This window comes from Oncorhynchus gorbuscha, linkage group LG10 (assembly GCF_021184085.1).
Source record: "Oncorhynchus gorbuscha isolate QuinsamMale2020 ecotype Even-year linkage group LG10, OgorEven_v1.0, whole genome shotgun sequence".
Classification (NCBI taxonomy): domain Eukaryota; kingdom Metazoa; phylum Chordata; class Actinopteri; order Salmoniformes; family Salmonidae; genus Oncorhynchus; species Oncorhynchus gorbuscha.
The window spans coordinates 8,667,019-8,677,254 of NC_060182.1; the positions used below are offsets into that span (position 1 = coordinate 8,667,019).

The window sequence follows — 10,236 nt, forward strand, 5'->3', positions numbered from 1 at the left end:
CTCAGAAATGAAACTTTATCCAGAAATATAACTACATTAGTCTAATATCCCTCACAAACAGATTTCCATTTTAAACTGACCAAATTAGACCAGTGTCGTTCTCATCTAAAGTTTGCTTTCCCAGGACTTTTACAGTAGTTTGCTTTCCCAGGACTTTTACAGTAGTTTGCTTTCCCAGGACTTTTACAGTAGTTTGCTTTCCCAGGACTTTTACAGTAGTTTGCTTTCCCAGGACTTTTACAGTAGTTTGCTTTCCCAGGACTTTTACAGTAGTTTGCTTTCCCAGGACTTTTACAGTAGTTTGAGGACTCTGGTGAATTAGGCAGCTGACAGGTCCCGAAGCAGCAGGTTTTTAGGAAGCGCTCGTTAATGGCGTAAACACCTTGGGGGCTTAGTGTGATTCACTGTTTTCTGTAGGATTATGTGAGCCTTTTATCCTGTTTCATAACATGTACACACACACACACACACACGCACGCACGCACACACACACACACACACATGAACACACACACGCACGCACGCACGCACACACACACACACACACACACACACACACACACACACACACACACACACACACACACACACACACACACACACACACACACACACACACACACACACACACACACACACACACACACACACACACACACACACACACACACACACACACACACACACACACACACACCTGCTTTGTGCACCCTACATACATTGTTTTTGTTTAAGCCACACAACATGATAGGGACATAGATGATGATGTGGCAAATGCTCAGTGGATAAGACATACGTAGATGAATACTGTGAATGAGTGGGATGACTGAATGACTCAACTATTGGTCTTTTAACAGACATTCCTATTAGTCACTTTGCAGTTGTGTACCACTATGTCACATTGTCCTTTAGTGCCCCCTAGTGCCCAACTGGTGTTTGGACTGGAGCTCTGTTACCATCAAAAAGTCACAGGTCAAGTTTTCATAGCAGAACAACTATATCGGTCCAATAGGCTCAGATTTGGGCCTGGGTTCAGTCCGTATCACAAAAGTATCGCGGAAGATCTGAGTTATAGCTAAAATGAAATTAAAAATGAAATGTTCCCGTGTTCACGGAGACTGCATTCAGGGTGAAGACTGAATATTGTCTGCTCAATTGGACATTTATTTGTTTACTCTAATCTTCTGCGATACTTCCACGATAATTCTGCGATACGGATTGAATCAAGTCTCTGGTCAGGAATATTATTTATTGGCTCATTGGCTAAAATGTATTTGTGGCAAAATCCATGAATACACTTCAATAAGAAAAACAGGATTTACTAATGTCTCACTTTTCTTTTCTTTACAGGGGAATAAAGATGCAGAGCAGCATTTCCTACTCACCTCCAACCATAGCCGTTGGGACTGGGTGAGAGAAAGAGAGAGAGAAAGGGTGAGAGAAAGAGAGAGAGAGAGGGAGAGAGAGAGAGAGGGAGAGAGAAAGAGAGGGAGAGAGGGAGAGAGAGAGGGAGAGAGAAAGAGAGGGAGAGAGGGAGAGAGAGAGGGAGAGCGAGAGAGAGGGAGAGAGAAAGAGAGGGAGAGAGAGCGAGAGAGAGCGAGAGAGAGCGAGAGAGAGGGAGAGAGAGAGGGAGAGCGAGAGAGAGGGAGAGAGAAAGAGAGGGAGAGAGAGAGAGAGAGAGGGAGAGAGAAAGAGAGGGAGAGAGAAAGAGAGGGAGAGAGCGAGAGAGAGGGAGAGAGAAAGAGAGGGAGAGAGAAAGAGAGGGAGAGAGAGAGAGAGAGAGAGAAAGAGAGAGAGAGTGAAAAAAAGGAGCTCCACAGACAGAAGGACCAGTTCTCACATAGTAAACAAGTACACAAATACACGTGTTTTTCAGCAGACATTGACAACAACAGCACTATCTAGACCTTAGCACCCCACCTAAACGGCCGACCTGCCCCGCCTGGAGCCACGCCCTTCACTGCAACCAACCACTGCTCACGTAGAGCCTGGAAGGCAGGGGAGCCACGGCCGGGATTTCATGGCAACAGCACCCTAGGGCTGCCATGGCAGCTGCTGCCGCGGATGCCCCACGCCATATTACCGCACTGACGCCGGAGGACGAGGAAGGAAGAGCCGCTGCCAAGCTGTACGGAGGCACTACCCTGCCACGGACAGAGAGAGAGAGAGAACGAGAGAGGGAAGAGCGAGCCAGTGGGAACGAGTGTTTGGTGTGTGGGACTTGGTTTGGTTCCCAGGATAAACTTCGGCTTCACTCTTTCTGTCACACGGGAGAGAAACCATTCCACTGCTCCCAGCCACACTGTCCTAAGGCCTTCAGCTCCAAATATAAACTGTTCAGGTAAAACATCACTCCACCAAGAGTTTTTCAACTCTTAACATTTCCTCTAAAACACTTTTACAGACTAACTTCTATCATAATGTACTCTCTCTCTCTCTCTCTCTGTTATCCAGGCATATGGCCACACACTCTCCGCAGAAAACTCACCAGTGCTCGTTCTGCGAGAAAATGTTTCACCGCAAAGATCACCTGAAGAACCACCTGCAGACCCATGACCCCAACAAAGAGGCCTTCAAGTGTGAGGAATGTGGCAAGCACTACAACACCAAGCTGGGCTACAAGCGTCATGTGGCCATGCATTCAGCCACGGCTGGGGACCTCACCTGTAAGGTGTGTCTGCAGAGCTACGAGAGTACCCCTGCCCTGATGGAGCATCTCAAGAGCCACTCGGGCAAGTCCCCCGGAGGTGCCAAGGAGAAGAAGCATCCGTGTGACCACTGTGACCGCCGCTTCTACACACGGAAGGACGTGCGTCGCCACATGGTGGTCCACACCGGCAGAAAGGACTTCCTGTGTCAGTACTGCGCCCAGCGATTCGGCAGGAAGGACCACCTGACGCGGCATATGAAGAAGAGCCACTCTCAGGAGCTGCTGAAGATAAAGACTGAGCCTCCGGACATGCAAGGCATGCTGGGCTCTGGCTCCTCCCCCCTGCACTGTCAAAGAGGAGCTCAGCCCCATGATGTGCAGCATGGGTTCCAACAAAGACCCCACGCTGGCCAAGCCGTTCCCCAGTGGCACCTCCTTCCCCATGGGCATGTACAACCCCCACCACCTCCAGGCCATGTCCAACCCTGGGGTGGGCCACCACCACTCTCTGATGCCTGGCTCCTTGTCCACTGCCATGGGGATGGGCTGCCACATGGAGCCCCCCCTCCATCACCCCCATCACCCGCACCACCACCACCACCACCACTACCATCACCACCACATCCAACACTCCCCCCCGCTGCCCCACCTGCAGCAGCCCCAACAGCACCAGCAGCAACAGCACGCCCAGCCGCCGCCCAAGTACCAGCTGGGATCTACCTCATACCTGCTGGACAAGCCCCTCAAAGTGGAGATGGAGAGCTTTCTCATGGATCTGCAGAGTGGGCTGCCGGGCCACCACTCAGGTGATCATCATCATGCTGCTGCCTCGCCCCCCCAAGGAGGGACTAGAGCACCCCTCAGGCCTGACAGACGAACTGTGTGGTGACCCCCTCCTGTCCAAGAGCCCTGCTGTCATCGCTGAGGCTCTGTGCGCTGCTAACATGGACATCTCTCACCTACTGGGCTTCCTGCCCCTCAACCTGCCCCCCAACCTACCCCCCTACAACACCTCCATGAGCACAGCAGGGCTTGTCATGAGCTACACCTCGTCTACCCCTGGCTCCTCCTCTTCCTCCTCTTCGTCATCCTCATCCTTGCATGCTGCCGAGCCCCACGCCGTTGCCACGGCTGCAGCCGCACCTCTTACCTCTTTGCAACCTCAACCTCAGGAGCAGCATGGCTCCAGCGAGGGCCTGGGTCTAGGGCCCCTGCACCCTCTCCCGCCAGTGTTTAGCTCCAGCCTCAGCACGACCACCCTGCCTCGCTTTCACCAGGCCTTCCAATGAGGGGCCACCAGGCCACCATGAGGGGCCACTAGGTCCCTACGCCTTCATCATCAGCTCACTGCCTGGGCGCCCAAGGTCCATGTGGCCTGCTGGCCGCAAGGGCAGTGATAAAAACACATGAACACCTGGAAGCCTTAATCGAATCACACAAAAGCTTTTGATTGAGCCCTAGAGAAAACTGAACCCTTTTTTGAAACAAAAGGGAAAAGATGAGACAGTTTAAAACAAACTTTCTTTCTATCCTTTAGTTATAACCTCTCCCACCAACCTATCTCCCTGATCCATGATCCCCTCTCCCTTTATTATGTAGGTAGTAGACAGTAGGCCTTCAGTAGGCCTTCAGTGGGTCTTCAGTAGCCTTCAGTAGGCCTTCAGTAGGTCTTCAGTAGGCCTTCAGTAGGTTCTTCAGTAGGCCTTCAGTAGGTCTTCAGTAGGCCTTCAGTGGGTCTTCAGTAGGCCTTCAGTAGGCCTTCAGTAGGCCTTCAGTAGGTCTTCAGTAGCCTTCAGTAGGCCTTCAGTAGGCCTTCAGTAGGCCTTCAGTAGGTCTTCAGTAGGCCATCAGTAGGTCTTCATTAGGCCTTCATTAGGCTTCAGTAGGCCTTCAGTAGACCTTCAGTAGGTATTCATTAGGCCTTCAGTAGGCCTTCAGTAGGCCTGATGGTACCGCTACTTTATAAAGTAATAATATTAGGAAAAGAATCAAAGATTCATTTTAGAGAAGATGTTTTGAAGTGGATGAAATATAATTTTCTTGCTTTTCCAAATCTGACTGAACATGCTAGATTATCTCTCCTATGAGTGTAAAGGTCTGAACCACCTTCCCAGAAACACACCCTGTCTGTCATCATCACCGTCAGGGGGAAACACACCCTGTCTGTCATCATCACCATCAGGGGGAAACACACCCTGTCTGTCATCATCACTGTCAGGGGGAAACACACCCTGTCTGTCATCATCACCGTCAGGGGGAAACACACCCTGTCTGTCATCATCACTGTCAGGGGGAAACACACCCTGTCTGTCATCATCACCGTCAGGGGGAAACACACCCTGTCTGTCATCATCACCATCAGGGGGAAACACACCCTGTCTGTCATCATCACTGTCAGGGGGAAACACACCCTGTCTGTCATCATCACCGTCAGGGGGAAACACACCCTGTCTGTCATCATCACTGTCAGGGGGAAACACACCCTGTCTGTCATTATCACCATCAGGGGGAAACACACCCTGTCTGTCATCATCACCGTCAGGGGGAAAACACACCCTGTCTGTCATCATCACTGTCACGGGGAAACACACCCTGTCTGTCATCATCACCATCAGGGGGAAAACACACCCTGTCTGTCATCATCACCATCAGGGGGAAACACACCCTGTCTGTCATCATCACCATCAGGGGGAAAACACACCCTGTCTGTCATCATCACCATCAGGGGGAAACACACCCTGTCTGTCATCATCACCGTCAGGGGGAAAACACACCCTGTCTGTCATCATCACCGTCAGGGGGAAAACACACCCTGTCTGTCATCATCACCATCAGGGGGAAAACACACCCTGTCTGTCATCATCACCATCAGGGGAAAACACACCCTGTCTGTCATCACCATCAGGGGGAAAACACACCCTGTCTGTCATCATCACTGTCAGGGGGAAAACACACCCTGTCTGTCATCATCACTGTCAGGGGGAAAACACACCCTGTCTGTCATCATCACCATCAGGGGGTCTGTCATCATCACCATCAGGGGAAAACACACCCTGTCTGTCATCATCACCATCAGGGGAAAACACACCCTGTCTGTCATCACCATCAGGGGGAAACACACCCTGTCTGTCATCATCACCATCAGGGGGAAACACACCCTGTCTGTCATCATCACCATCAGGGGGAAAACACACCCTGTCTGTCATCATCACTGTCAGGGGGAAAACACACCCTGTCTGTCATCATCACCATCAGGGGGAAAACACACCCTGTCTGTCATCATCACCATCAGGGGGAAACACACCCTGTCTGTCATCATCACCGTCAGGGGGAAAACACACCCTGTCTGTCATCATCACCATCAGAAAGATTAATGAAGGAATGAAGTGATAATGCCCCGCCAACATTGCCCTCCTCCAATAGGCCAACTTTGCCCTCCTCCAATAGGCCAACATTGCCCTCCTCCAATAGGCCAACATTGCCCTCATCCAATAGGCCAACATTGCCCTCCTCCAATAGGCCAACATTGCCCTCCTCCAATAGGCCAACATTGCCCTCCTCCAATAGGCCAACATTGCCCTCCTCCAATAGGCCAACATTGCCCTCCTCCAATAGGCCAACATTGCCCTCCTCCAATAGGCTACAACCACACTAAAAATATCTCAGAGAAAGACTCGAACAACTGATTCATGTTATGACTCATAGAGGCAGATCATTTGCCCAGAAAGTATGATAACCAACACTGCCAAACACAGCAACCAGTGGCGCCCACATATTTAATGACAAAGATATGTGAAAACAACTGAGTCGGTAGAAAACATGCCAAGTCATGCCGGTTTTATCTTGTTTTTCTAGAGAAGCATTTATTTTATTTTTGGGGGGCAGAAGGCTCTTCCCCTTTAAGAATCCCTTTGGCTAGCTCTCAGTGATGATGACCCTATATGGGGAAGGCTCTTCACCTTTAAGAACCCCTTTGGCTAGCTCTCAGTGATGATGACTCTATATGGGAAGGCTCTTCCCCTTTAAGAATCCCTTTGGCTAGCTCTCAGTGATGATGACCCTATATGGGGAAGGCTCTTCACCTTTAAGAATCCCTTTGGTTAGCTCTCAGTGATGATGACCCTATATGGGGAAAACTCTTCCCCTTTAAGAATCCCTTTGGTTAGCTCTCAGTGATGATGACCCTATATGGGAAGGCTCTTCCCCTTTAAGAATCCCTTTGGTTAGCTCTCAGTGATGATGACCCTATATGGGGAAGGCTCTTCACCTTTAAGAATCCCTTTGGTTAGCTCTCAGTGATGATGACCCTATATGGGAAGGCTCTTCCCCTTTAAGAATCCCTTTGGTTAGCTCTCAGTGATGATGACCCTATATGGGAAGGCTCTTCCCCTTTAAGAATCCCTTTGGTTAGCTCTCAGTGATGATGACCCTATATGGGGAAAACTCTTCCCCTTTAAGAATCCCTTTGGTTAGCTCTCAGTGATGAGGACCCTATATGGGGAAAAAAAACACATTTAAAAGCTGCTCTTGAAAACAGGTCATTACCAGTATTTGACTCATGATGATTTTCCTTCCTTCAACTGTCTTCCTTCCAGTATTTGTTTAAAGAAGTCTCCATGGTAACAATATGCCACACATTACTGATATGTATTTTGTTGTTGTTGTTGAAGAAAACAAATATATTTTCTCTCTGTTAGAGATGCATGGTAATAACCACCCTGACATATGTGAATAGAAAACAAAAATGACAACGACGACATTGAGGAAAACGTGTAAGAGAATGTTATTGCAGTGTACAAAATATCTCATCAAAAATGAATATTATTATTGCTTTTATCTCAGTAAGGTGTACAAAGTGATGATGTTTAATGTCTGGCAGGTTTACATTTGTGTGTATCTGACATTTTATTGCTCAAAAAAGGATGAATTATTAGCTTTGCCCTTTAGCTTTTCTCCTCTGTATTCATTATTGATCTTGATCTTTGCCTTGATCTTGAACTTTACCTTTACCTACTTGAGTTAGTAGCAGAAACTTGGATTGGGGATTTTGACAAATGTTTTAGTAGGCTGTTAGTGGAATAATAATGAAATAGCAGTCAACATAGATAACATTGATAGACTCTCCAGTTTCAATTCATTCTCTACTTTCTCAGTATGAAACCCAACCTGACCCTAAGTAAACGAAGCAATCTGATTTTAGATGCCTTTTTTCTCTTCATATTCACTAGCCTTTTGAAAACTTAAGCCCAAAGTTATAAAACTATAACAGGTGCTCTTATTTGTGTCCCGTGAGTTATGTTTGTAGGATGGACAACGTTAAAAGATAGATTCTGCCTGGAGAGTACAAGGACTAAACTTTACGGTATGAATATCATCCTCTTGGTTTGCAACTTGTCTCAAAACCCCTTGACTTTTGTCTGTCTGAGTACTGAGCCCAGTCCACAGGCATCTATTAGTGAATACGTAGTTTCAAGTATAAGTCAAGTAGAAGTAAAAATAGTAAAAATAAATAGTAGTAATAGTAAAAATAAAGAAATAAAACATACGGCTGCTTTTAGCTACGGTTGCCCAGCAACTGTAGAGCACTAGAACATTTGAGTTAGTAGCGATTTGAAGTGTTTCCTTTCCTCTCCTGTACTCCTCCTCACTCAGCTGCTTCCTAGATTCAAGACAAAAGGGTCTATCTAAAAAGGACAATATCCAGAACAGACAAGTCACCAGCCTGCTCTTTGACATTCAAAGCATGGGACGCCTGACTGGGATATTTCTTAGTCGTTTATTTTGTTGTTGTCATATGCTATATTTTTTTTCTGTTTGTTAAAAACAGGACCTCGAAAACAACACAACACATCACCTCATTTTATTTTTTATTATTTCAATTTTTCTTACCAAAACCCAGAGAGAGGAAACTAAATCTTGCACAATTGCTCATTAAAATCCATGTTGGTATCATTTGGATTTAAGTTAATGTTTGTTTGGTTGTTCCAAATAGTGCCACTGCCAACCAATGCTTGTGAGGTAATAAGTGCAGGTGTGTTCAAGTTGACACTAACCAGTCTATTCCTGGAAAATCATCCTCTAGGCTGATACATTGTCTAAACTATGAACATGTACTGATTGATCTTGATACATGCGATTCATACATTTGAAAGAGTTTGACTGTTTCTTACAGAGGAAGTTGGATATAAACATTGGTATAAATGTAAAAACGTTTTGAAGGTTATGTCTTAAACAATAGCCTTTTTATAATCAAGTATACATTTTCAAAGACTGTGGCTATGTTCAATTCCAGACACAATTGTAGGATTCAAATGTAGCATTTATCTTTTTATTCATTTATTGATAAAACAAATGAAAAGTTCTTAGTATTGAGGTTTGTCCTCTCTGGGTTTCTGTGAGCTAATCTGAATTCTAGCACTTTCAACCTTTTAAAAAAAGTTGTTTTTTTCTTTTAACATTTCAGCTTATATGTTATGTTTTTTTTCATTTTGTATTTGATCCTGTATATGTATGTGCCATTAGTCTGATGTGTAGATTTGATCAACCTTTGTGTATTTTTCTCCAAAAGAATAACAGTATTTTTGCTAAGACTTTTCACTAATATCTTCTTTCATGTGCCCCCACTCCCCTCTCAGCCTGTTGGGTAACCAGCGTTCATATGCCCCCACTCCCCTCTCAGCCTGTTGGGTAACCAGCGTTCATATGCCCCCACTCCCCTCTCAGCCCGTTGGGTAACCAGCGTTCATATGCCCCCACTCCCCTCTCAGCCCGTTGGGTAACCAGCGCTCATATGCCCCCACTCCCCTCTCAGCCCGTTGGGTAACCAGCGTTGCCTTCTCTATTGAAATTGTATCTAACCCAACAACAAATATATTCTACAACCAAGTATCTGTAACAGAGAGCATGGTGAACATTATACGTCGTCGTCCCTAGGACATTCACAATCTGGAATAGAAGGACCAGATCGACCTCTTCTTCAAGGTAAAAAAAAGAAAGAAAAGAGCAGGTCCTGTTCTCCGACAGATGTGACACAGTTCCATCCAACAGCACATTATCTGGGGAACCCAGTTCTAAAGCACTTTTATTCAGCCCCCATGTTCATAACAACTGACTGATGCATGACTGTAAAGGGTTGTACTACTGCCTAGTAGCTAGAAAACACATGTTGCTTCTAGACAGATTCAGGCAGTCTTGAAATAAATATTGTACAACACTCTATATTAACATGATGTGCCAAGACAGGGCTTGTAATAGAGAAGGTAAGTACGTCTCCATCTGTCCCAGTTTACAGTAGACTTCACCTCACACCTAACAGTTTACAGTAGACTTCACCTCACACCTAACAGTTTACAGTAGACTTCACCCCACACATAACATTTTACAGTAGACTTCACCCCACACATAACATTTTACAGTAGACTTCACCTCACACATAACAGTTTACAGTAGACTTCACCACACACATAACAGTTTACAGTAGACTTCACCTCACACATAACAGTTTACAGTAGACATTATAACAGTTTACAGTAGACATCACCCCACACCTAACAGTTTACAGTAGACTTCACCTCACACATGTCAGT

General features: G+C 46.4%; 1 pseudogene; it reads left to right on the forward strand.

The window, feature by feature from the left end:
* The first annotated feature begins 1,763 nt into the window (after window positions 1-1,763).
* Window positions 1,764-3,939, forward strand: LOC124045505 (annotated as a pseudogene).
* The last annotated feature ends 6,297 nt before the right edge of the window (window positions 3,940-10,236 follow it).